The sequence below is a fragment of the Rhinolophus hipposideros genome (genome assembly GCF_964194185.1).
Source record: "Rhinolophus hipposideros genome assembly, chromosome: 24".
Lineage (NCBI taxonomy): Eukaryota > Metazoa > Chordata > Mammalia > Chiroptera > Rhinolophidae > Rhinolophus > Rhinolophus hipposideros.
Window position 1 is genome coordinate 14,273,511 of NC_138070.1, and position 27,187 is coordinate 14,300,697.

General features: G+C 41.4%; 1 protein-coding gene across 5 annotated transcripts in view; it reads left to right on the forward strand.

Moving 5' to 3' along the window:
- Positions 1-994: 994 nt before the first annotated feature.
- CORO1C (coronin 1C) overlaps positions 995-27,187 on the forward strand; it is a 73,748-nt gene continuing 47,555 nt past the window's right edge. The window contains exons 1-2 of one of the 5 annotated variants that reach the window (XM_081037082.1): positions 995-1,144; positions 7,925-8,029. The gene's annotated coding sequence lies outside the window, so the exon portion shown is untranslated. Of the gene's footprint in view, positions 1,145-2,008; positions 2,028-2,675; positions 2,723-7,924; positions 8,030-27,187 lie in introns of those variants that run through there. The other 4 variants (XM_081037085.1, XM_081037084.1, XM_081037083.1 and 1 more) reach the window with 4 other exon arrangements.

Genomic DNA, 27,187 nt, shown 5'->3' on the forward strand with positions numbered 1-27,187 from the left:
CTTCACGCTCAAGACCAGGAAATTCAGGCATACAGAGGTGAAGGGAACTGCCCCCGCGACACAGTCTGACAACAGCAGAGATGGGACTCAATTCCGGTCCTCTGACCTTCAGGCCTGGGCCATCCAGTTATTAAGCAAAAGGGTGAGGGACTTTGGCCAGGAAAAGGGAGGGACAGTGTATCCTTCATTTCCTCACCTGCGAAATGGGGTCAAGACGGGCCCTTCTGCGTGTGGTGGAGATTACGTGGGTGTAGCCCAGCCCAGTACGAGGAATCTGACAATGGAAAGCGGGGGAAGGGCCAGAGCATCAGGAGTCCCCAGAAGTGGTCGTGGGAGGGTTTGATGGGAGCGGAGGCGGAGCTTCGGGAGCCAGAGGCGGGGATTCGAGAAGTCGGGGCGGGGCTTGGAATGTCAGGCATTTATATGGAAGTGGGCGGGGCTTGCGATGCGGCGAATGCGGTTGTAGGTCCGTGGGCGTGGCTTCTGGAAGTTGTGGCGGGGTTTTGTGGTGTTGATTGGCCAGTTCTGATGCAATGGGAAGGGAACCGGGCTTAGGCAGCCGGGAGGCTGACTGAGGGCTTGGATAGATAATGGGCGGGGCGCAGAGGAGCTGACGTCCCGGGGGTACGGGGCTCTGGGTAACCTTTGAGGAGCCGGGCATGAGGCTCTGCAGAGTCAAGCAGGCCGGTGGGCGGAGCTCAAAGAATGCCGCTCAGCTTCGGAGGGGCAGTGGGCGTGGATGGAAGGCACTTGTGGGCGTGGCTCTCGGGCCACCTCGAGGACTAGTGGGCGGTACGTGCGTCTGAGCACTGCCGTCCTCCGCGGCCCACCTGCATTCCTCGGCGCCACCAGGCGGGGGAAGCGTGGAACCTAGGGTGGGAAGCGGGCTTCCCCTGCCGGAAGTGGGCGTGGCGCGCCGCAGCCCGCAGCGACGGGTTGGGCGCGGCGCGGCGCGGGGGCGGGGCCTGCGTGCGGCAGCGGGGGCGGGGCCTGCGTGCGGCAGCGGGGGCGGGGGCGGCTGCCCGCGCCCCTCCCCCGCGCAGCCCTCAGTGCCAGGCGGGAGGCGACAGCGGTTGGAGGCTTCGCCGGGCTTTGCAGCGGGGACTTCGGCGGCGGCGGCGGCGCCTCAGGCACCTCGGCCCTGGTGAGCAGCGCGCGGCCGGCGGGGTGTCTCCGGAGCGCGCCGGGCGGGCGGCCCTGTCCGCTCAGCATGTGCGGGCGCTGGCTGACAGGAGCCGGCGGGGCGTGGGGCAGGGCCGGGTGGAGGGGAGTGGGCTGCGCTGGGCGCGCGGGGCGCGGGTCTTTGGGCCGGGGACCCACCTGGCCCGTGCGCAGGGGCTCGGGGCCTGGTGCGGAGTTGGAGTTGGGGACAGACGGCTTGGCCCGGAGAGAGTGAACCCGGGTCCCCGTGGGGAGGAGGCTGTCCAGGGGAGGGGAGGCTTTTAGGTGTCCTGGCGGGGGAGGCGGCGCGGGCCGGGTGGGCACAGGGCTACCCGGGGTCAGGGACCCGGTTGGTGGGGTGGGGTCTTGGGTGCGCAGGGCTGCCCGAGGCTAGGGCGCAGAGCTTCGGGGCGCTGGGGCTGGGGGCGGGGTTTGAGCGGTCCTCGGGCGCGAGTGGGTGGGGGTAGGTAGGAGCCGGGTTCACGTGGGGCCGGGGCGAGCTGGGTCCTGTTGGGGGGCTGGGGGGCTGGGGGGCGGTGAGGGTGGCTCCGTCGCCCAGGGGTTGCCTGGCTCCGGGTGCGACGCCAGCTCTGGGCCCTGCAAACCTGGGCTGGGGTCGGTGGGGAAGGGCGGGGCACGGCCAGAGCTTGAGTCCGGTGGATGGGGGAGGTTTGGGCAGTGGCTGAGCCGGGCGGTGGGAGCCGAGGGCTGGGACCGGCGGGGGGTTGGGAGAGGAAGAATGAAGCAGGAATGCTGCAGGGTCGGGGGCCGGGGGCGTCGGAGTGCACGGGGTGATGCCGAGGCGTGCTCCCCTCCTGGCGGAGCAGCTGGCGAGGGGCGCAGTGAAAAGGAGCGAGGTGCTGCAGGTGGGGCGCCGCTGCGCCTAGAGGACCGAGGATGAGGTCAGACGGGGAGGGTGGAGATGCAGGGGCCGAGCTCACACACCAGCCGGCGCACACACACCAGCTCTCCGTCTCTCCGACCGTTTGAATGTGTTGGGGGAAGTGGCAGGCTGCGGGAGAGCGGAGAAGAAAGGGGCTTCCTCTTGCAGAGAGGCGCTGGCCCTGCCGTCCTTTTTTGGGAGTGTTCAAAGGGTTTTGATCGCTGGAAAAGGAAACGCAGGCTTTACTGCAGAGTGGTTTAGAATCACATCCTATATTTGGCCTGAATGCAGGCTGCCCTTGTTTTGCGGTGTCTGAAGCCCTTGCTCTCCGTGTTGCAAACGTGGGATTCAGTGTGAGAAGCAAATTGCGAGTTGTTCGTCTCCCCCAGGATAGTAAGATACAAAGGGTTTTCTTACCTATAAGACGTTTTAAAAGAATTGAATAAGAGTGCGTGTTTGTAAACTAGTCCTGTGTGGGAACTCTGTTTACTTTTGGAAATAGTTATCACAAAATATTAGGCCCCGTTGCCGTAGCCTTCCTGCCTGGGGATTGCATTCTAAAACTATACTTGTCGGGCTCTTAGTCACACTATATAATAATGCATTTCATTGTCCTTATCTGGCAGAACTCTCTCCTGACACCAGGGCCTGCTAGAATAGACAGAAACATGATTAAGTGTAAGTAGTTGCTTTGTACCGTCTGTTCAGTTGTGAAGGCAGATAGATAATCTGTTTATATTACTTTCTGCATTCCCTGTAACACTGAAGAAATGGGAAAAATCTACTTTGGACTTGATTCTGTATGTTTCAGAAAACCAATTTAAGGAAACTAAATTTTTTGACTCGGAGGTACATCTCAGAGTCGCAGTGTTTGGCTGTGAAGCCTAATAGTAATTTGGGTCTGAGAGGTTACATAAATAAATCAGAGGAAAAAAAGTCAAAACTGGAAATTGTGTTGCATGTTAGGTCTTGAAGTACAATGTGGGTTTTTTTTGTTTGTTTGTTTTTTATGGTAGGCAATAGTCGTGTGTCCTGAGGTTTGAACAGAGATTGGTGTAAAGGTCGGTACGTACTTTCTGACAAATCCGGAACGTGCCTTGTATTTGTTTTTGATTACTTGTGGGAGGTACATCAAAGCCTGATGAATTTTAATAACACACATACCAATCAGATGCCACTGCACACAGTGTTGAATTTTTCATGATCATTTGTTACTTTGCCGGCACATTGTGCTAATCAGCATTTATGTCGATCACTTTATATATAGTTTAGGATTAGATTTAGGGTTGAGAAATAGCCGTTTTTAAACACCGTTGGTAAAACACTGTTTTCCTTAAGTTTTATGCTTAATGCATCTGTCACTTTTGGGATCCACTCCAACCATGGGGGGACGAGTCACTGTAAAGTCTATGAAATGGACTTTTAATTATGAAAGTCTATTAATTATGTAACTGGGAATGTGGCAATTCAATTCTTTATGAAGACAAATTATTTCTTAATACTTTGATTTGTCACAAACTGATATTCTACAAACATTTACTGGGCTGTTTTATCTTTGACTTGGGCTGTTTTACCTTTGACTTCTTTTTCAGAGGTGGAACAGTAATAAATGTGGGTGCCACTTTCATATTCAGGGTCAAATCCATGTCTGTTTTCCATTTGATGAGTTTCCTGTGTTATTCTGAGTTATGAACTATTTTTCTGACACTTGCATGTCTTTTTAAACTTAAGATGCCTTTTCTGTATTAAAACATGGAAATCCTCATGAATATTTCAGTATGACCTAGTACCTAGAATGTTAAGTAATAGAATCTCTCTGGGTTTTCATTGCCCTAGTTCAGATCCTTTAAAGTGAGTGAACAAGATTCTAGGCTCCTTTTTGAGACCTTATTTTGTATTTCAGTACTGCATAATGTGTTTTGTCTTATAATGGCTTTATTGAGATACAATTCGCATACCATACAGTTCATCCATTTAAAGTATACAATTCAGTGGTTTTAGTATATTCTCAGAGTTGTGTAGTCATCACCACAATTTTAGAATATTTCCATCAGCCCAGAAAAAAACCTCAGACCCATTAGCAACCCCCCCAGTTCTCCTCCCTCCCCTGCCCTAGGCAACTACTCATCTACTATTTGTCTCTGGATTTGCTTATTTTGGACATTTCATATAAATGGAATCATACAATATGGAGTCGTTTGTGTCTGTCTTTCAATAAGTATAATGTCTTCAAGGTTTATCTGTGTTATAGCATATATCAGTACTTCCTTTTTTATGATCGAATAACATTCCCTTGTATGGATATACCATGTTTGTTTGTTTGTTTGTTTGTTTTTTATCCGTTCATCAGTTAAGGGACATTGGGTGTTTTCCCTTTTTGGTCATTATAAAGCTGCTGTGAACATTCGTGTACGTTTCTGTGTGGGCATATGTTTTCATTTCTCTTGGGAATTGCTGGGACATGTTGATAACACTGTGTTTAAGTGTTAGAGGAACCGCCAGACTGTTTTCCAAAGCAGCTACACCATTTTATAATCTCACCAGCAGTGTGTAAATGTTTCAATTTTTTCACATCCTCACCCACACTTACTATTCTCTGACTTTTTGATTTTGGTCATACTAACAGGTGTGAAGTGGTATTTCATTGTGATTTAGATTTGCGTTTCCCTAATGGAAAATGATGTCCAGCATCTTACGTGATTAGTGGACAGTTATATTTTCTTTAGAGATATGCCTATTCAGATGCTTTGCCCATTTTAAAATTGTGTTATCTTTTTATTGTTAAGTTATGAGTTTCTTATGTATTCTAGATACAAGTGCCTTATCAGGTATATAATTTGGAAAAATTTTCTCCCATTTTTTGAGTTGTCTTTTCACTTCCTCTTTTTTTAATTGAGGTATAATTGACATACATTTCTTTTCACTTTCTTGATGGTGTCCTTTGAAGCACAAGTTTTTAATTTGGGTGACGTCCAATTTATGCCTAATGGAGTCGTGATTGAGAATAATGGAGTTAGAAATTATTTAGACGTTAAATCATATTCTCATCAATATTTTGGTTGTATAAATTGAAAGCCAAAGGTGGAAGGGTCAGGGAAAGATTTGAATTAGTCCTAGATCAGAAAGAGTTCATCAGGGAACAATGTCATTCTGCTGTTTAAAATCCTTGGTGGTCTCCCACCTCGTTGCCTAGGGTTAAAGTTCAGACTTCTGAATGTGGTCGTAGATGGAGGTGTCTCTGATTTCAGCCCTATCTCATGCTTCACCCCCACTGCCACTCTGTGAAATATCCTCTCCTTCAAATCTTGTGATGCACTGAGGACTCCACCCTTTTCCACTTACCAAATCCCACTTGTCCTTTGGGATCCTCTGTGAAACCTTCCTCGTTATTGTAGGCAGACATTGGCTCTGCCCTCATGCATTGTACGTTCATCACTACTGTCTGCTACAGGAACTGGAGCTGAACTTGAGCTTACAGTCTGAAAGGCACCTTCCCTTAGAAGGGGGAATGTGAGAGAGAAATTCACATGGAAGGGGCAGACCAGATTCTCTATTCTCTTGCTCACAGCTTGGTCTCCAGTGCCTACTGGATATTTGCTGAATGAATGATGATTGAAGTTAAATGGAAAGATCCCGAGGTCATTGGCTTTCTCTGATTATTATTCACAGCTTTGTTGCCTGTGATAGAATAACATGAAGTATAGGAGTGATTCCCTTCTGCCTTTCTCGCATCTAAGTCCAGCTCTTACCAAAAAATTGTTCAGATTATAAAACTGAGTGTTTGAAACATTTTCCTGAGGGTAGAATATTGGTGTCCAGGTTCTTTCCCCCTAATGAACAGTAATGACTGGCTCACAGCTTTCTCAGCAGGGCAGATGGCGAGGGAGCGCATTTACTTGGGTACGATTTAGCCACACCAAATGCAATAGGCCAGTTCTGTTGGTATGGAGTGGTCAGTACTAGGTCTCATACAGGGTGTAAACTGGGGGTAAGGGTGCATTGCACACTTTCTTCCTTTTCATTCTTCTGTTCATACTCTCGCTTCTCTCTTAGAGCATCTGACCCAAGTAGTAGTCTTTAGTTCTATTTTGTATTCTTATGTTCACTTTTACTACTTTCATTTAAAATGCTTAGTGTCTTCCAGAGAATTAGGAAAAACTAATTGGCCGTTTGGGTTACATTTTCTGCACTGAGTTCACTGAAGTGGTTGAATTGTGGCAAGGTAGTCAAGAAGAGAAGAAAAATACCTTATGTAGTTTCTTGCTTTAAGGGAGTTTTGTATTTAGAGAAACTGAGACAATGTAGGGTGCAAGCCTTTAGAGCAGGGGTGTCCAAACTTTTTTCAATGTTTTTCACCAAGGGCCATATGCGGTAAAATACACAAACAGCCGGGCCACTCACTCGACGTGAAGTACGTATTGCCTCACTTGGTTTACTTAAGTAAACTAAATATATTTTTGGAATTTGCTGCGGGCCATTTAATAATGGATCGCGGGCCGCAGTTGGCCCGCGGGCCACAGTTTGGACACCCCTGCTTTAGAGCCAGACTGAGCTGGGTTTCACTTTTGGCTCCGTTTTTTTAGTAACTGATTTTGCCAATTAACCTCACCTCCCTGAACCTCAGTTACCTCTTCTGGGGTATGAGATGTTAATGACTACCTTGTTGGGTTATTGTCAAGATTAAATGAGAAAAAAGATGTAAAATGCCTAATAATGAGTAGCACTGAATAAATTTGTGTTCCTGTGCTCTTCACTCTTAAATGTCTGTTAATGAATGGAATTGCGGAGAATCAAATAGAGTAAATTTAATACAGTTTATTTTTGGTGATGAGCTATTAATGTATGGATTCCCACTCCCACCTCAGCATTTTAGACTTTGAATCAAGTTGAATCACTAAAGAGGAAAGAAAATGTCTAATTTTAGCACAGGAAGGTGGTAAAAATGAATTAGAAATGTCTGTTCAGACAAGTTTCTCTTATTCAGGCTTTATGTTTATGTTTAGTCTGTCTGTCTATCTATTTTAAGGAAAAAGGTTTAGTTCCTGACAAATGATTCATCTTTTTATGGTTTGAAAGGAGATTGCACTGCAGTGCGTGAGACGCTCCTCTGGTACAATGTGAGTGGCAGGCAGCATTGTAATCAAGAGTAGCACTCTGGGTGGGAGAAGAGCCACAGTAGTTTCATGGGATGTTAAATGTGGTCTGTCGTTTGAATCTTACATTAATAACAAAAGCAGTTCCTCCTGTTTGCCACAATAAAGAGAAATTAAATCAAATTAATGTACAGGTCAGAGTGAGAGAGAGAGGAACTGGAATATAAATAGGATGGGAGGCTTATATTTTCTCCTATATGCTCCCAACACACTACTACATTTATTTTTTTTCACAATTCTACATTTATTTTTTTTCTCTTTTGGTCATGCAATTATCATATAATTAAAAAAATTATGAATGATGGATCCTATTTAGCACCAGTATCTAAACCACCTTTTAAAGATATATATCATTTTAGGGGGATTTGGGAGATGATTTCTCAGGTGCAGAGGTCCTCATTCTTGACTGCATGTGAGGATCAGCTGTAGACCTTTATAAATACAGCTTCCTGGGCTTAGGCTCCCTGGTGACTCTGACTCACAGACCAAATGGGAAGTACCTCGCTGGTCTATTCCTCATCTTCCAGATGTGGGGCCAATGCTCACAGGAGCTTCAGAGACTTGCCCAAGATCAGGAACTTCACTTGTTCCTTCCCTCCTCCCCCAGCTCCCCTTCCGTTGAGTAGTGTGAATTTATGTTACCAGTTGGTAGTGTGCATTTGTAGTATAGTGTGGAATTTAGAATTTGATTTACAATGTGACCCTGATGTTGGCTTTCCCTTTTTAGTTCTTGACCCAGTGCAGCCGTTCTCTCTTAACCTTCTGCCACGGTCTTTTGCCAGATCTACAAACTGAGCCTTGCAGCTATCTCTTCAGTTCATCATCACAATTGGTAGGTAGTACCAACGTTTATTTGTGTTTTTCTCACATTTTCAGATCGCTCATGTATTATTAAGCTTGGTCCAGATTTTCAGCAAGTTTTTTTTAGATGCATGTTTGGGAAACTTGGAAATACAGGAAACCTTCGGTAGACTTGATTTCCTAGTTTTAATTAAGCTTGGTCCAGATAGTATTTTATTGATCCCTTTCTATTTCCTCCATCTTATAATCTGACCATTAGTTAAGCAGTGGTTGTTAAGGACTTACCTCTAACTGTTTCAAAGACCAATAATTAATATCTCAAAGGTGCCCTTGCATTCTGTCTTACCAAAATAATTGGCACCATTAGGTCATCTTCATATGCAAATGCTAAATTTGACGAAACAACCCAAGGCCAGTACTGAACTACATAGATTTTAACAGGCATAATGAAAACCGTTTGGGATGAGCAGAAGTTGGTCATTGTTTCACAGTGCAGTTATTCTGTGCCTGGGAATCTGGGCACATGGCAGTTTGGTGTGAGAGCCTTTTGGCCCCATTGTGGAATCCGATGTGTGTCCTCATGTTCGGACAATTGCTGTGGGGTTTTCATCCTGGATGAACAAAGCTGTAGGTTTTCAGTTTCGTGAAAGGCCATAAACACACTTGGGAAAGGAAGTGTGTTGGGAGCATGAAATCTCTTGGGTGGGGGGTTTATTTTCCACTCTTGACATTGTAGGGGCTCTTGACAAAATTCATAAGCACCTCCTCCTTGGAACAAATGTTTAATCGCCATTATTTACTTACTTGACATGAAAGATACTTAAATTCCTTTTCATAATGGTCAAGCATTCTTTTCTAGTTAAAGATTCTAATTCCTTTCATTCTTAGGAACTTAAAGAATTGAGGCTGATTTATTAATATAAAAACTCAAATGCTGCCTGAGTGGTGACTGAGAAACACATATAAACTTGAGGTATCATCTCCCTTAAGTGGAAGAATTTATTAGGAGACTAGTCACTTTACAAGCTAAATGGTGAATTAGTTTTGCGGTTAGTAGTGTCTTTAGCTTAATATTGTCACTGGTTTTTTTTGGCAAGCAGGAGAGAGGCTGGAGCCAACGAGTGCTGGCCCCAGCTCTTTAGGGGTGATATTTAATAAGATGCGTGTTGTCTGTTTTAGAACTGGAGTAATCATCCCTTAGGGTCTCTCTTATGTGGTCCAATGTAGCTTTACAGTGCTACTATAGGAAAAGATAAGTTGAAAGTTTTGTGGGGTTTTTTGTTTTGTTTTTTTAACCCTAAGACTTCCAGTTTGATCTTATGCAGGGTATCTTGCATGCATTGGGCTGAGTTACACTGTCAAGTGGAGCAAATGATGCATCTTACCTGCAAAGGATCGTTGTGGACCCTGTGGGTCTCTAAGAATGAATGGTTGAGAGCCCAGATGCACTTCCTGTTTGGGGGCAGTGTGTGCATTCACCCGAGCCCCGGACTGGGTTGTGTTCCAAAGTCGAACGCAGCTATTTGGAACTCAGATGGCCTTTTTTGGTATAGATTCAATATTACAAGTGGCGGGTAAGTTCCCAGCCTAGACTGAAGAAATCTGCTTAATTCACAGCACAGCTTTGGAAACTGTGAATGGTGATAATGGGAATCTGGATCTTGGGACCTGGGAGTCATGTGAAACAGAAGGAACTACCGTGTTTCCCCGAAAAGAAGACCTAACTGGAAAAGAAGCCCTCGCATGATCTTTCAGGAGGACATCCCCTGAACAGAAGGCTGAATGCGTCTTTTGGAGTAAAACTTAATATAAGACCCGGTCTTATTTTCGGGGAAACACGGTATGTGTCACCCCCGAGTGCCTGCCCACAAGCTGTGTGGTACCAGTGACCTCATGCCACAGCAGCCCTCCAAGTGCTTCATCTTGCTTCTCTCTTAATTTGAAGCTTCTACTTCCCAGATTAATTTGGTCTTTAAATAGTATTAATAGTAGCAACGCAAGTGGTTCAAATGTATTTCCACTAATGTGTTGCTGGGTGACCACAATTATTACTAAACTATCACTGTTATTCACTGTTAGGACAGCTATGGGCCTTCTTTATATTATTTTACTCAGGTTCCTGAGTAAAGGTAGAGGTACAATATTGATAGTTTTAAAAAAGGAGGCTCATTGAAAGACAGATTGTCTCTCTGAAATTTTGGCGTTCAGTCAAGGTGACAGTGTTCCCAGGGGAAAGCTGAGCGGAGGCCTGCGGGGTCTGGCAGAGCCCATGTAAAGCGGCCAGCTCTCATACCTGGAATCAGGAGGAAGCCCTGCCTGTTTTGAAAGAGCCTTCCTGTTACCTCAAAAACCGTAAATCTGCTCCACTTCCCCCCCCTCAATACTCATCATCCCTTTTGTTCTCTTTCTGTTTTGGACCAAGGCTTGAAAGGGTCTTAGGCTTTAGCCTAGAGGCTGGGTTTCTGTGACCTTTGAGAAGTGGCTTGGGGCAGGGTAATGTAATTTGGGGCCGCTTGTGCTGCCAGAGCCAGGTGCTGATTGATCTCCATCTGTGTTTCTCTTCCCTTGTGAACTTGTACCAAAAGGCCCCTTCTTTCCACAAACAATGGGAAATAATCGAGCTCTCCTTTTTGTCATTGCCTCTTTGAAGGGTTTGGACTACCCGGTTTCCAAGAACTCTTCTCATTCCAACAATTTATGAAGCTAAGTGGAATAAGGATTAGGTTGGGACCTGGTTTTTCGGGGGCAGTTTAAAAAAGTCTTTGTGTTCATGGCAGGCTTCATGTTGAGATTTCTTTATAGAATGTGCAGTCGCTTTAAAAGTACATTACAAGCTTCCCCTAGCCCTCAAGTGCTGAATTCTTGGTGCTGAATTCTGTGTAGGGACTGAGCTCTGTGGGAGGTAAGAGGACACGAGGGTTGGAGAGTCAGTATTTATGGGAAACGGAGGGTGAGGCCCTGCCTGTGGGTGTGTGGAATAGCCCTGGGCTGACTGGGAACAGGTGTGATGGGGGAGAGTCGTGTCAGCCAGGTAGGGTGGCCCAGATTGTGGAAAGTCATTATAACACAATACATTAGGCCAACGTGTCAATATAGTTCCGATTCGGAGTTATAAAAGTAGATACAAATGTAACTTGTGGGTGTCACCAGTGTTAATGATTTCATTGCTGATACTAATGAAATTTTGGGTTATATCAGTAGAAATTCAAAGGTAAATATAAGTATAGAATTAGTATTTTCCAGTTTGTGAAAGTGAACACTAGTGCGACTGTATTGCATGTTTCTTGAAAGGAAGAGACTCTTACATTTTTCGTGCCTCCAAGTCTCAGCACACTGCCCGACACATAGTAGGTGCTCAGTTAATATTGGTTGAATAATTGAGTTTCAGTTTTACATGATGCACCTGTCATAGAGATTGTCAGTCTTCCCATTTTCCTAGAAGATAAGAGTATGAATAAAGAAGATAAGAGTATGAAGTTTTCTGTGGTGTAGGACGGCTGATTTTAAGCGTTTCTTGTTAAATTATCTTATTTTATGTAAGCTAACTTCATAATTTTCATTATAAATAAATGTTAGCAAAGTGTGTATATATGTATATTGATGTATTTAATTTGCAAAGCAAATTTTGGAGTTCTGGTTATTTAAAGCATGGATTCTGATTGAAAAACAGGGTGACATTACATTTTGGTATTTTATTGCAAATGTACTTAACTGACTTCTTGAGTCAATTGAAAATATTGGTAGCATGGAGTTCTTAGGGCCACTTTGACTTTAGAAAGAATCAGTGAAGCCACATCCTAGTGGAAGCGTGCTTTCATCTTGATAGTTTTTGTCAAAGATAATGGGAAGAACCATATTTTTTATCAAGATGCAGATTTAAAGTTAAGGTAGCCATTGAACAGCTGAGTTTTCCTATACTGTCTTTCTCCTCTTCTCGAGTTTCTCATCCTTTAATGTATCGACTGACTGGAAAAAAAAGTGTCGTTGTGCCTCTTGGTGGTTTGTCCTGATGTGGCTTCAGGCCCAGCCCCGAAGAATCATGGGGCAGGTCTCGGGGCATTTGAGTGGCTCCGGGAGCTCCGAGGGTGCAATGTGTTTGGATTCATTTTGAGTTGAGAATTTGACAACTGAATAAGGGCAAATTGTGCACCATTTCAACTGCTGAATGACCTCGTCGTTTAGGAGTTCATGTGTGCAGTATTAAAATGTCAGGAACGATAGGCTTTGTTGTGTGTGTGTGTGTGTGGTGCTTTTATTTCTGGTAGTTTTTAAAGGTTATAAAAAGTATTTGGTTGTAACTACATTTTCCCCAGTGAGTTACATTCTTACGGTTTCTTGCACTCTATGACAGATACTGATAGTCTGTGTTTCCCCCACCTGTAGAAGAGAGAGGTGTCCTGATAAGGAAATAGTTTGTAATTTTACCAAAATGGATCCGACAAAATGATTTGTCCTAAGTTGCAGTAAGATTTTCAGAGGTATACTTTCCTGTTTCTATAGTTTGTCTGAAAATTCTGGAAACATAGGGAGATTTTTATTTTAAACAGTTGCATTTTGAAATGGCATGATTAGCATGTTTACCTTCGAGATCCAGGCACCTTTCTTGGCAAACAACTTTAATTGTAAAGCCACAGATCCAGTTATTAATCTGAAAAGGTACAATCAGTAATTTAAATATTTTCCTATGCTTTACTCTTTTCGGACACGCTACTTGAATAGAGAAGCCTCTTTGGCACTAATATACAAAGAGGTGGTTCTTTGCCTTGGTTATTGATTCCCTCCCCGTGGAGTTCATCATCTCAGCATTTGTCCCAGCCCCACATGAATGTTTGGGTGAATGTCTGATTGTGGTGTGTCTCCTGCAGTAGACTAAGCTCCCATGAGCAAGGGCCAGGTGGGTGTGCTCACCACTGCATACTGCATCTTCCGTGTCTAACGTGGGTCTAACCTGACGTATGGCCAGAGCTCAGTAAATAATTGGATGTTGAATAAATGAATGACAAATAACCGGCATTACAGACTCTTCAGCATTCACAGATGAGTGTATGTGCTGTGTATGTAACCCTGTGGGTGCTAGTAACTAATTTGGTTCCTAGTTAATTGTGGACTAGATCCTAGTGAAAGAAGCATTTCCTACGGAGTTGTAGCCTTTAGATTATCATAGGACCGTAGAAATCATTTATATTTTAGTTCTCCCATTGTATGAAAGAAACCAAAAACCACGGGACAAAAATGGCTCAGTGTGTAGGTGACTGTGTTAGGATCAACTCGTGTCTGACATCCAAGCCAGACTTCTTCCTACTGTACCTTAGCGTTCCTTTGAAATACTGTCAAGAGTATATGTTTAGTTAATCACTGCTTGCCCATCGTATGGGGTGTTAAAAAGGGAAGACTGAAATTCTTCAGTTGAAGGTGTTTACTTTGTTTTTTGACTTTGCTAGTTTTGCCTGCAGCTAGCTCATGAGTGTCTTTATAAAAATGCCTTAAAAACAACAACAGAAAGATCTGGGAGTCCAGTTAATTTCATTTCCTGGTATAAAAATATTGCCAAAGAATTACTAAAATTTTATTCCCACAGAAACTCCATCTGACTCAGTAATGGAAACAGACTTAGCAAGTTTAGATAGTCATACACAGTGTGCGTTTTACCAGTTGTTGATAAGAAAAGTAGGTCATCAGTATAGAAAGAGTATTTTGAAACACGTTCATCATTACTTTTAAAGCGAGATTGCTGGGTCAGTCATGTCTGTAAAAGTTCTGCAGTTGGTATGAAAACTCTTGGGATTAATTTGGCTCTTTGAAGGGAGAGGCAGAGCCGAGTTCAGCTTCTGAATCTAGTCTCCTGTGATGCCCTCGGGAGATGACTGCGGCCGCAGACAGTTTTATCCAGTTGCACAGTGTTCTCTGGGCAGGTAATGCCTGCCTCTCTCCCTGACGGAGATTTCTTCAGTCCTTTTCAAAGCTCCAAGGATGGGTGGAGGTGGTTGTGCTGATAAAGACAGTGGTGATAAGCAGAAAATTGGGAGACATGAGGGATTGCATACACATCATCCTTGCACATTATCTCGGGGAAAATCTGTTCTTATTTTGACAGTGTAATAATAATATGTATTTCTGTCATTGAAGAGCAAGAGCTGACCCCTAAAACCTTATAATCTCATTTTAGTAACTGCAAAATTTCTGTAATGGCATCCTTATTTATTTTATTTTAAGTGCATTACAGGACCCATTTGTGCATCTTTTACTTGATAAAAGGGTCTCTCCTTAATACAAGTGTGGAAGAGTTAATTTGAGGATTTTTCCTTTTTGTATTTAGGATCTTTAAATACTGATCTTTGAACAGCTATTTTGCTGTTCATATGCTTGTTTCATTTTGTTAACAATTTCAGCTTTATTGAAAAGTATAATTGACACATAAAACTGTAAGATATTTAAAGTTTACATCATGGTGATTTGATTTCTGTATGTCTATAGCCCATTTTATTTCTTGTCAGACTTAATTTTTAGCAGTCATTTTCATAGCTTCACATTTTACTCTTAATCATCAGTGCTATGTTGATATCAGGTGGTCCCCAACTTCTCTTTGTAACAGGCTCCTACAATGAGTACAACATTGTAAAAGTAGGAGTTCTCAGAAAGCTTTAAAAAGTATAAACCTCTTCGTTATACCTCACCTTTTAGAAATTGTCTTTGACGATTGAGCACATAGTCCTCTGGCAAAAGCCCAAAGGTTTTCAATCAGAAGTCAAGATTTGCTTCCTTTGGCCTAATAATCTGTTGTTTGTCTCAGTATATTTGAATGCTTACAGTCAGTTTCTGAATTTTGATTTTTCTGTGTTTAGTTATGTTTATAAAGTGTGAGCAAAATGCAATTTCATATTTAAAAGTTGCACAGACAGGCCAAGTGGAACCCACATGAAAGAGCTCTGAGTGGCACTCTTGGCTGATGTGGGAAAGCCAAATTGTATGTTTGATGGGGCATTTAGCATTGAAAAACGGAACGTTCAGAGGGTAGAAAGTTGAACTTCACTGTACTTTGTGGTTCAAGGTCATTGTGTCTCTCTCTGGAGTCCCTTGTCTTTGGGCGAGTCACATAATGTCTCTGGGCTGAAAATGAATGGGCTGAAACTGATGTGCGTTGGAACCCTTTCCAATCCAGGCTTCTGTGAGGGAGGACTGAGCCTGGACGCTTTTTGGTAGATCTTACTTGCATCTCCTTGTCTTTTCGTTCCTAGAAACATTTTAAAACAAAATGATATCGGGTTATTGAATTGCAACAAAGTGCCTTTGTGATTGGCGTGCCTCATGCTTGGCATCTTACCTGTTACCTGGATGAATAATGGGATGGTACTGTTTGGAGGGCTATGATGAATGTGACTTTTCCCCCTTTATTCTTTTTGTTTGTTTTCTAAACTTGTCTTCCACCCACTTCCTTTATTCTTACCATTCTTATGATGGTAAATTGAACCAACATCAAGGCTGTTCCATACTTGCAGTCAGTTGTCTTAAATGGTCAGCAGTTTTACTAGAAAAAGCATTTTCCAACACCTCAGTGTTCAATGGAACGTAAATCTATTTCAGCCACACCTGTGGGGTAAGAGGTCTGTTGTATATCTGACTTTCTGCTGTGCTTTACAGCAAATGTTGGGTGGTTTTTCTCTTCCTTTTAAGAACAACTTCTATTAAAGCAGGTAAATTAGGCATTTTCTTGGAATGTCTCATATATCTATCGGTTAAGGAATTGGATGCGGTGAAAATGATTTGTTAGGTGAACTCTTTGAGTGTCACGGGTAGGTTTTGTTTAAGAAAATTCAAAAAATCTCAGCCATCTCCTATCCAGAAATGATGAAAGTTGAATTTTTATACTTAATCAGAGCACCTCCCATGTTTACTTTGGGTGTCTGCGTTTTTGTAAATGTGTATTCTACGTCGGCTTACAGATTACATTTCCACCTTGTCAAAAGGAATTTTTAAATGTTGGCATTGCCATTTTCATAGCTGATGTTAGGACATTTGTTTCCTCATTTGTGATTCTACTTGCCATTTCCTATTCAATGATGCATCCGATCTCTTCAACATTAAAAAGTGCCTGCCATAAAAGCAGCAACTTAGAGGGACCGTGTTCTTTCCCCACTGGGACGTTCGGGAGTCTTCTGTAGTCCTAGCTAGGGAACCTTCTCAGCCTGGTGAGCACAGGAGTAACAGATGCTATGGAAAAGTCTCAGCAAATGGGCTGAGCGGGATTTTGCTACTAGTAGGGGTTTTCCTGTATGTGTTCCTAGCAGGATGTGTTTCCTTTCATACGAACCATAGAAGTACATCTGCTGGAATCTTTAACCAGATAACTTCTCAATAAACAGGAAAATGTCAATTGTGATCAGTTTTTTATGAGATTGATGGAAGCAGAATAGAGAAAATGTACTAACATTTACTCAGGTGTTTTGAGTGTATTTTATTTGGTGCCATTACAATATAAACACCCTATCTCGTCTACGTTTTTTTCTCCTAACACCCAACATATTTCTCGTGTTGGGCCTATGAAATAAATTTTCTCCGTGTCACTTGACGTGGCAGTAGGCAGTACCATAAAAGCATGCCTTTGTACTCTCCTAGAGGTTGAAGATTATAAATTGAATGTATTTTATTCTGAGAATGATTTTTAGCAAACATTCCTCTGACACGTATGAAGTAAATCCTTAAACCATAGAGGTAGACCTTATTTTCACAGCTTGTTCTTGGTAAAGATGTTTACCCAACATGTAAAGAAAATTTTAGTAGTATTTTGTTTCCTTAGATGAGCTGTTGAGTATTGTGACTATGGGTAGTCAGCTTTAAATTTTCTTCATTTGAAGCGAAAAACAGGAGTATATCATTTACTGATTAGAAATTCATGTGGGACTATAAATTGGAGTAGCCACTATGGAAAATAGTATGGAAGTTCCTCAAAAAATTAAAAATAGAACTACCACATGATCCAGCAATTCCACTTCTGCGTATTTATGCAAAGGAAACAAAATCACTGTCTTGAAAAGATATCAGCACCCTCATGTTCATTGCAGCATTATTTACAATAGCCAAGATATGGAAACAACCTCAGTGCCCATAGATAGATAAATGGGTAAAGAAAATATGTTTTTATACATATACATGTACATGTACATCTACGTATAGACATATATGATGGAACATTATTCAGCCATAAAAAAGAAGGAAATCCTACCATTTGTGACAACAGATGTCCTGGATGGATCTTGAGGACATTATGCTAAGTGAAATTTGTCGGAGAAAGACAAAAACTGTATGATCTCACGCATACGTTGAATCTAAGAGGAAAAGAAAACCCCAAACTCATAATAGATTTGTGGTTGCCAGAGGCAGGGACTGGGGAGTGGGTGAAATGGGTGATGGTGGTCAAAAGGCATAGATAAGATCTGTAAGTCCTGGGGAGGTAAGGTACTGCATAGTGACTATAAAAAAGATGACACTTTTACAAAAGAAAGAAATTTATTATGATAGTTGCTGGACAGTCAAGACCTAGCCCTTAATCTTCTTTCTTTGGCCTTCTGTATCACCTGGAAAATTGGGCTGGGGACATGACTGTCCATGTTTCTAAAATAGAGGTTTCAGCCAAATCCCAGAGAATGCATTTCATAATTGAGCCTATGTTCTCAACCTGTCCTCACATTGTCTTTCAAAGACACCAGTTTTTAGCATAATGAAAACCATTCTACAATAGTCCCTGTCTTATTGGAAATATGGGTAGAATGATAAATTTCATATCAGAAGGCCTTAGGAAAGGTTTATAATTCCCACATTTTGTGGAAATTAAAAACGACGTTGCATTTACTCGCATCTAAAGTCCATTTTTTTGACATTTGTAAACATTTCTTTGATTTGCTTAATTGCTATTTTTGGATTTTGTACTTGAAAGACCTGATGAGCAGGCAATTGCTCCAAGGTCGAACCCTGACAAGACATTTAAAATTGTACCTAGCGTTTCCTCAGGCTTTGTGTCTATTGTATTAGTTCAGGATTTTTTTCATTTGCTATTTTTAACATAGGGAATTAAATTGCTTTATAAAATGCTTTAGTTGTGGGGACACTTCAGTTGTGTTAATTTCAGACAAGATGTTTAATAAAAGAACTCCTAAGTTTGAGTATATGACATCGTGATTTGGAAATTTATATCTAAACATTTAAAAAATTGGTGAAACACTAATACCGTTTGATAATGCAGGCAGTTCTCTTGAGAAGAGGGGGTTTTTTCTGTTTGAGATAGTTCCCATTTTTTTCTTTGTTTGAGGGGAAATTAAAATGTAGTAAATACCATGCTGAGGTGAGAGAACAAAAAATGTTAGAAAGGGTCCTTGATAACAGATGCTAGTTCGCTTATGTGAAACTTATATTCTTGGCCCATAATAATTGGGGAATTGACTTGGGTTTTTTCCCCTTGGGTAGAGAAACCTATTAATGGGCTTTTAAATAATAATTGCTAACATTTATTGGCCAGTGCTTACTGTGTTTCAGACTCTATGCTAGGCACTTGGCAGATTGAGAAAAACCAGCTTTATTGAGATATAATTTACATAATGTACAATTCACCCATTTGAAGTATACAGTTCAGCATTTTTTAGTCTGTTTACAAATATGTACAACTATCACCACAGTCAATTTCAGATTATTTTCATCACGTAAAAAAAGCCCCTTTATTCTTTAGCTATAAACTCCTGTCCCCCTAAACTCCCCCATGCCCCCAACCCCAGCAATCACTAATTTACTTCCTGTGTCTATAGATTTGCCTATTCTGGACTTTCATATGAATGGAATCATAATATGTAGACTTTGTGATTGGCTTCATTCCCTTTGTGTAATATTTTTAAGGTTCATCCAAGTTGTAGCATGTACTTCAGTCCTTTTTACAGCCAAATAATATTCCATTGTATGGATATGTCACATTTTGTTTTTCTGTTCATCCAGTGGATATTCAACATATAAGTTTCCTTTGGCTATTGTGAGTGTGCTGCTATGAATATTCATGTACGAGTATTTGTTTGAATACCTGTTTTCAGTTCTTTTGGGTATATTCCTAGGAGTGGAATTTTTGGGTCATACGGTAACGTTGTTTAATCATTTCAGGAACTTCCAGACTGCTTACCAACGCAGCTGTACCGTTTTACATTCCTACTAGCAGTGTCTGAGGGTCCTGATTTCTCTGTATCCTCATAGACACTTGATATTCTCTGCTGTTTTATTCATCCTAGTGTGTGTGAAGTAGTTATCGCATTGTGGTTTTGATTTACATTTTTCTAGTGACTAATGATGTGCAGTATCTTTTCGTGTGTTTATTGAACATTGAAAAGTTCGATCTTTTTTGCTCATTTTAAAATTGGATTGTCTTTATTATTGAGCTGGAGGAATTCTTTGTAGATACAGGTACCTTATCAGATATATGATTTGCAAAAGTTTTCTCCCGTTCTGTGGGTTGTCTTTTCACCTTCTTGATGATTTCCTTTGAAGCGTACACGTTTTGAATTTTGATGTAGTCCAGTTTATTATTTATTTCGTTGCTTATGCATGTGGTGTCTTGTCTAAGACTCCTTTGTCAGATTCAAGGTCATGAAGATTTACTCCTATGTTTTCTTCTAGGGGTTTTATAGTTTTAGCTCTTAATAGTTATGTCTTTGATGCATTTTGAGTTAATTATTTTATATAGTGTGAGGTCAGGGAAAAATTTTTGCATGTGGCTATCCAGTGGTCCCAGCACCGTTTGTTGACAAGACTATGCTTTCTCCATGAATGGTTTGGGTACCCTTGTCAAAAATCACTTGACTAAAGATGTATGAATTTATTTCTGGATTTTCAGTTCTATCTCATTGATCTATATGCCTATCATTGTTCTAATACCTCACTGTCTTGATTTCCATCGCTTTGTAGTAAGTTTTGTAATCAGGAAGTATGAATCTTCGTAATTTGTTCTTTTTCAAGGTTGTTTAGGCTACTTTTGGGTCCCTTGCAATTCCATATGAATTTTAGAATCAGTTTGTCAATTTTCATGAAGACGTCAGCTGGGATTCTGATAGTTGCGTTGAATCTGTAGGTCAGTTTGGGGAGTATTGCCATCTTAACGTTAAGTCTTCTGATCCATGAACACGAGATGTCTTTACATTTAATTGAGTCGTCTTTAATTGCTTTCAGCAGTGTTTTGTAGTTTTTCATACAGGCATACCTCAGAGATGTTGCGGGTTCAGTTCCAAACCCCCACATTAAAGCTAGTATTGCAATAAAGCGAGTCAATCTTTTTGCTGGTGGAAGGGCCTTGCCTTCAATTTGTAAAAAACACAACTGTGAAGCGTTATAAAGCAAAGCACGATAAAATGAGGTATGCCTGTATACAGCAGGCCTTTCACCTTCTTGGTTAGGCTTATTCCTAAGTACTTTATTATTATTTTTGATACTATTGTGAGTGGAATTGTTTTTTTGATTTCATTTTTAGATTATTTGTGATGAGTGTACAGAAATACAATTAATTCTTGTATCTTGATCTGTTATCCTGCAACCTTACTGAACATGTATATTAATTCTAATAGGTGTTTAGTGGATGCCTTAGGATTTTCTCTATGTGAGATCATGTCATTTGCATGAGAAGATATTATAGTTTTACTTCTTTTTTTCCAATCTGAATGCCTTTATTTATTTATTGTCTAATTTCCCTGGCTAGAACCTGTAGTACATTGCTGAATAGAAATGACAAAAGTGGACATTCTGTCTCGTTCCTAATCTTAGGGAGAAAGCGTCTTTCACCCCTGGATCTTGTGCTAGCATTTTTTTCTTAAATCAGTTTGAGGAAGTTTCCTTCTTTTTTTAAAAATGCTCATTCTTTTTTTAGTATTAGTTTCAGGTGTACAAAACAACATAATGGTTAGACATTTACACCCCTCACAAAGTAATAACCCCAACAAATCTGCTACCCCTCTGACATCGTACATAGCTATTACAGTACCATTGACTTATTCCCTATGCTATACTTTACATCCTGTGACTGTGTGTGTGTGTGTGTATATATATGTATATATATATATATATAATATATAAACATATATAAATATTTTTTAAATCATAGTTGACATTCAATATTATTTTATATTAATTTCAGGTGTACAGCACACTGGTTAGACATTTATACTTTATGAAATGATTTCCCCCTGGTAAGCCTAGTACCCATCTGACAACATACAAAATTTTTACAATATTATTGATTATATTCCTTGCACTGTATTTCACATCCCTGTGACTATTTTGTGACTACCAATTTGTACTTCCTAATCCCTTCACTTTTCTTACCCATCCCCCAAACCGCCTCCCATCTAGCAACCATCAGTTTGTTCTCTGTGTCTATGAGTCTGTTTGTTTTGTTTGTTTATTCTGTTCTTTAGATTCTACATATAAATGAGATTCATATGGTATTTGTCTTTTACAGTCTGACTTATTTCACTTAGCGTAATAACCTCTGGGTCCATCCATGTTGTTGCAGGTGGTAAGATTTCATTCTTTTTTAGGGCACAGTAGCACTCCATTGTATAAATGTACCACTATTTCTTTATTCAATCAACTATTGACGGGCATTTCAGTTGTTTCCATATTTTGGCTTTTGTGAATAGAGCTGCGGTAAGCATAGGGGGGCATATATTTTTTCGAATTAGTGTTTTGGATTTCTTTGGATAAATATCTAGGAGTGGAATTACTGGATCATAAGATAGTTCTATTTTTAATTTTTTGAGGAACCCCCATACTGTTTTCCACAGTGGCTGCACCAGTTTGCTGTCCTACTAACAGTGCATGAGGGTTCCCTTTTCTCCACATCCTTGCCAACATTTGTTATATGTTGATTTATTGATGATGGCTATTCTGACGGGAGTGAGGTGGTATCTCATTGTAGTTTTAATTTGCAGTTCTCTGATGATGAGTGATTTGAACATCTTATGTGTCTATTGGCCATCTGTATATCCTCTTTGGAGAAATGTCTATAGAGATCCTCTGCCCATTTTGTAATTGGATTGTTTGTTTTCTTGGTGTTGAGTTGTAAGAGTTTTTCATAAATTTTGGATATTAACCCCTTATCAGATGTATCATTAGGAAATATCTTCTCCCATTCAGTAGGATGTCTTTTTGTTTTATTGATGGAAGTTTCCTTTGCTGTGAAAAACTTTTTAGTTTGATATAGTCCTGTTTGTTTATTTTTTCTTTTTTTGTTTCCCTTGCTCAAAGAAATAGATCAGTAAAAATATTACTAAGCTTAATATCTGAGAGTTTGCTTCCTATATTTTCTAGTAGGAGTTTTATGGCTTCGGGTCTTACGTTTAAGTCATTAATCCTTTTTTTTTAAGATGAACTCTTTTTTAAATTTTTTATTGGGGAACAGTGTGTTTCTCCAGGGCCCATCAATTCCAAGTTGTCCTTCAATGTAGTTGTGGAGAGCGCAGCTCACTGGCCCATGTGGGAATCGAACCAGCAACCCTGTTGTTGAGAGCTCACGCTCTAACCAACTGAGCCATCTGGCCGCCCCTCATTAATCCATTTTGAGTTTATTCTTGTATATGGCATAAGAAGGTGTTTCTTTTTTTTTTTTTTTGCATGTATCTGTTAAGTTTTCTCAGCACCATTTATTGAATAGACTGTCTTCTTGTAAGTTCTTGCTTTCTTTGTTATAGATTAAATGACTATATAGGCATGGATTTATTTCTGTGCTCTCTATTCTGTTCCATTGATCTATGTGTCTGTTTTTATGCCAGTACTATGCTCTTTTGATTACTATGTCCTTGTAGTATATTTTGATATCAGATAGTGTGATACCTCCAGCTTTGTTCTTCATTCTCAGGATTGCCGTGGCTATTTGGGGTCTTTTCTGGTTCCATATAAGTTTTAGGATTGTTTGTTCTAGTTCTGTGAAACACGCCAGTGGTATTTTGATAGAGATTGCATTGAATGTATATATTGCCTTGGATAGTATGGGCATTTTAACTATATTCTTTTTATACATGAGCATGGTATGGTATATGTTTCCATTTATTTCTCTCTTTAATATTGTATAATTTTCTGAGTACAGGTCTTTTACTTCTTGGTTAAATTTATTCCTAAGGTTTTTTTTTTTTTATGCAATTGTAAATGGGATTTTTTTAAAAAATCTCTTTCTGATAGTTTGTTATTGGTGTATAAAAATGCAACTGATTTCTGAATATTAATTTTGTATCCTGCTACTTTACTAAATTCGTTTATAATTTCTAATCGGTTTTTGGTAGAATCTTTTGGATTCTCTTTATGTATAATATCATGTCATTTGCAAAAAATGGCAGTTTTACTTCTTTCCTAGTTAGATGCCTTTTATTTATTTTTCTTGTCTGATGGCTGTGGCTAGGACTTCCAGTACTATTTGAATAAAAGTGGTAAAAGTAGGAGGAAGTTTCCTTCTGTTCCTAGTTGATTGAGTGTTTTTATCATGAAAGAGTGTTGGATTTCATCAAATGCTTTTTTTTCTGTGAGATTATCATGTGATTTTTGTTTTTGTTCGACTGATATAGGTTACATTGATGTTCAGGTGTCAAACCAACCTTGCATTCCTGGGATAAGTCCCACTTGGTCATGGTGTATAATCTATTTTATATGTTGCTAGATTTGGTCTGCTAGTATTTTGTTGAGGATTTCTGCATCAATATCCAAAAGAGATATTTGTCTAGTTTTATTTGTCATGTCTTCATCTGATTTTGGTAACAGAGTAATGCAGGTCTCATAAAATTAATTTGGAACTGTTTCCTCCTCCTATGTTCTTTGGAAAAATTTGTGAAGAATTGGTATTCTTTAAATGTTTAATAGACTTCAGTGGTGAAGCCATTGGACCTGGGCTTTGTCAGGTATGTTTTTTAATTCTTTTAAAAAAATACTCTTATAGGTATCATTCCCTTCATTTTATAGATCAGGAAACTGAGACTCAGAAAAGTTAAGTAATTTGCTAATAAGTGGAAGCACTGGGATTTGAATCTGGATTACTTTATGTTAAGTTCTAGGATAACAATAGCTGACATTTATTATGTAATTAGATATGTGTCTCTAACCACGTAATGTGCTTTAACATATTAATCTTCTGCTAACACTATCACCAAAAGTGCTCATTTAATGATCAGTTCAACTTTATATGTATTGTACCCATTTTCAGATAGAGACTCTGACACTTAAGGAGATTCATTGACTTGCCCTATTGAACCATAGCCAGGAAGTAGATGGTACAGCTGAGCTTCTCACTCGCAAGGCTGTCTGACTCTGGAACCTGTCCTCTTAATTGCTTTTCTCTGTTGCATACAGCAACAGCAGCTGTGCCACATGTGGCCAGCTGAGCCCAGATCAGGTTTGACCTTGGATATGAATGGGCTCACACTTGGGCTTCGTGCTCCAGGTGGGCATAGCTGGCTCGCTGAGCACAGTGCTGCGGAAGCACCGGCTTTTCTCACTCTGCTCTGTAGCTCACCCTCTTCTCCGTGGTTATAGCAAAGAACCTGTGTAACGTTCTGACTCCATGTACTTAGGATGAAAATAAGCTGTCACTGTAATAACAGCAATGATTTTTAAAGGTATTTTAGTATGTAAGTGAGCCAACAGATTTGTGTAATAGCTTTCAATGAACACATTTGAAGCATTTTATGTATATATATTAATATTGATATTGTTGGTGAGATTAGATGGGATCTAGTCTATCTGAGTAAAGAGAAAAAATTGTCTTTATTTTTCAAGTTAGAGGCCTTCTTCAAATGTCTATTCACATTTAAAAGGGAGGCACAAAAAGCTGACTTGAGGCCTGTGTGGGTGGAAGGGCTGGTTGAGTGGTGGGCCTCACAGAGGGTGGTGAGGGCTGATCTGCCGGGTCGGGCGGGTGGTACGTGGACCTGGCAGCCAGTGTTTTGGAGGCTGGAGGTGCCACTGTACAGAACCAGCTTGTGTGTGGCACCTCTTCGTCGGTGTGCTCACCTGTGCTCACCTGTGCTGGGGGTCATCCTGTCCAGGGCTCTCAGTCTGGCTCCTGCTGAGGTGGGTGCAGCAGTGGAGGAGGTGAGCTGGGTGTTTAGCTGCTTCTGATTTAGGCTTTCAGTCCATTTCCTCTGCGGTGCCTCTCCCACATCCCTGTCTTTAGAGACACAGGATTTCTCTTGAGTGCTCTGGGGTTTCCAGGGGACCTTGGCACCCTTGGGAGAGCCTTTTCTCCTGAAACACTCAGGGAGTGGAGAACGTTCACGCTTCAGCCAGTTACACGTACGGGGTCGCTTTCCATCTTCCAAGATTTTGTTGTCACATTTGCTCTCTTCTTAGGCTCCTTTCCAGTCTCCTTTCTCTTGTCCTTTGGTGTTTCTACCTGCTTTCAGTCCTTGACTGTCATTTTATTGGGATTTCAGGAAGGAGTGGAGATAAATGCCATTTGTATTTCTTCTGTAAGTTACCTCTTCATGCCCTTTTGTAATTTTCTATTGGGATTTTCGTGTTTTGAATTGGTAAAAATTTTATGTATGAAGGATATTCACTCCGACATATGCTACAGTCCTTTCTCGTGCGTTAACTTCCGTTTGAAACACTTGTTGGAAGGTACTGGTGCTTTTGCTAACTTGTACAGATGGTTGTATAGGGAAATGGATCCTGAGACCAGCTGGCTGTGCATTGGCTTTGGTATGGATGTGCTTTTCTTGTGGTTTTTGCCACCTCATGGAAGCCGTCTTATCTACTAACTTGAGAAGTAGTCAGACTGCTTCACAAATGAAGGACCCTGGCCAAGTGGAAGTGAATCACTTGCCATCTCCTCTACCAAGTCCTCTAAATTTATAGTCCCGGTAGCTGGAAAGGTCTGGCAGCAGCTGGGCTGAGGAACATGGCTGCCCAACTGCCTGCCAAGGGTCTGTAGCCTCAGCCCAGCAACATGCCCAGGCTTGGAGAGAGGCCACTTTTGCATATGTCTTGGAAGGGTAGAAAGAGGCTCTGGCAGAAATAAATTCTCTCCCTCTGCATTTAGCGGTGGGCCCGGAGCCACAAAGAAGGGAACTGGAAGGATTCGCAGTAGCCCACCGTGTGCCCATTTGGCACGAGTGGGCAGGTGGTAGCCCTCTTCTGTGCTTAGGGTTCAGGACTGGTTTTCAACGGGGTTGTCAAGGTTTGTCCATGTTCCATTTCTGTTTCGCTTTTCTCCAGGCCCCTTCTATCTGAGCTGGTCTGAACCGAATGTCCTACGTTAATTAGCAGGTAGGAAAGTCACACTGGGTGCAGTCTAGGAACCCTCAGCCAGGTGGGGCCTGGTGAGCCTAAAGCACGAAGCTTTCAGTGCACATGTCTATCACCTGTGGAATCTGGAGTCTGAAGCGACCCCTGGAGAAGCCCAGGAATACCAGTTTAGTGTCATTTCCTCTCCCCCAGGTGAACGATCAGCTCTGACTTGCAAATCCATCCTGCTTTCATTTCCCCTCCTGAGGTTTTCCTTCCCTCTGCTCAACTGCTACTACCACGATCATTCCAGGCCTTTCCAGGCCTGGTTTACTATCACAGCTCTGGGCCCTTGCTTTTAGTGCCTTCCTGTCCAATATGTCTAGTATGCAACTGTCAGACCTCTTATCAGCCTACACATCACCTTTAGCACATTACTTCCCATTTAAGTCCTTTCCACCCTTTCCCAAGATCTGGCTTTTGACTTGTCGGTTGCCTTAGTCCCCCCTATAGCACTCAGCCCCGGGAGTTTGGCTCTGAGTTGCTCTGATTATTGTCCCCATGTTGGACGGCTCTTGAAGACAAGGGTGGTTGCTTATATTTCTTGAATTCTCCACTGCATGTAGCTGGTCTTCTGGAAACACTCGTGAGCAGGCACAGTTCTCAGACTGCAGAGTGCTGATGTCTGGGGAAAATGCTTAAAACTGAAAAATTACCTTGGCAGACTGAGGAAAAAGCCACAATACCATAACTTACTGGGGGCGTTTCTTGAGCTTCAAATCTAGCACATAACTTTGGAGTTTTCTTTTCTGTGAAAGGGAAGGATTGGAGTTAATTATCTTTAAGTTCCCACCCAGTCCTGAAAGCTAATTTTCCATCATTCTTTGCCTTGATCTTTCTCCTGAAATTAAAACTGATGAGCAGTTTCTGGATCTTGAATTAGGAATTTTTCATTTCTTTG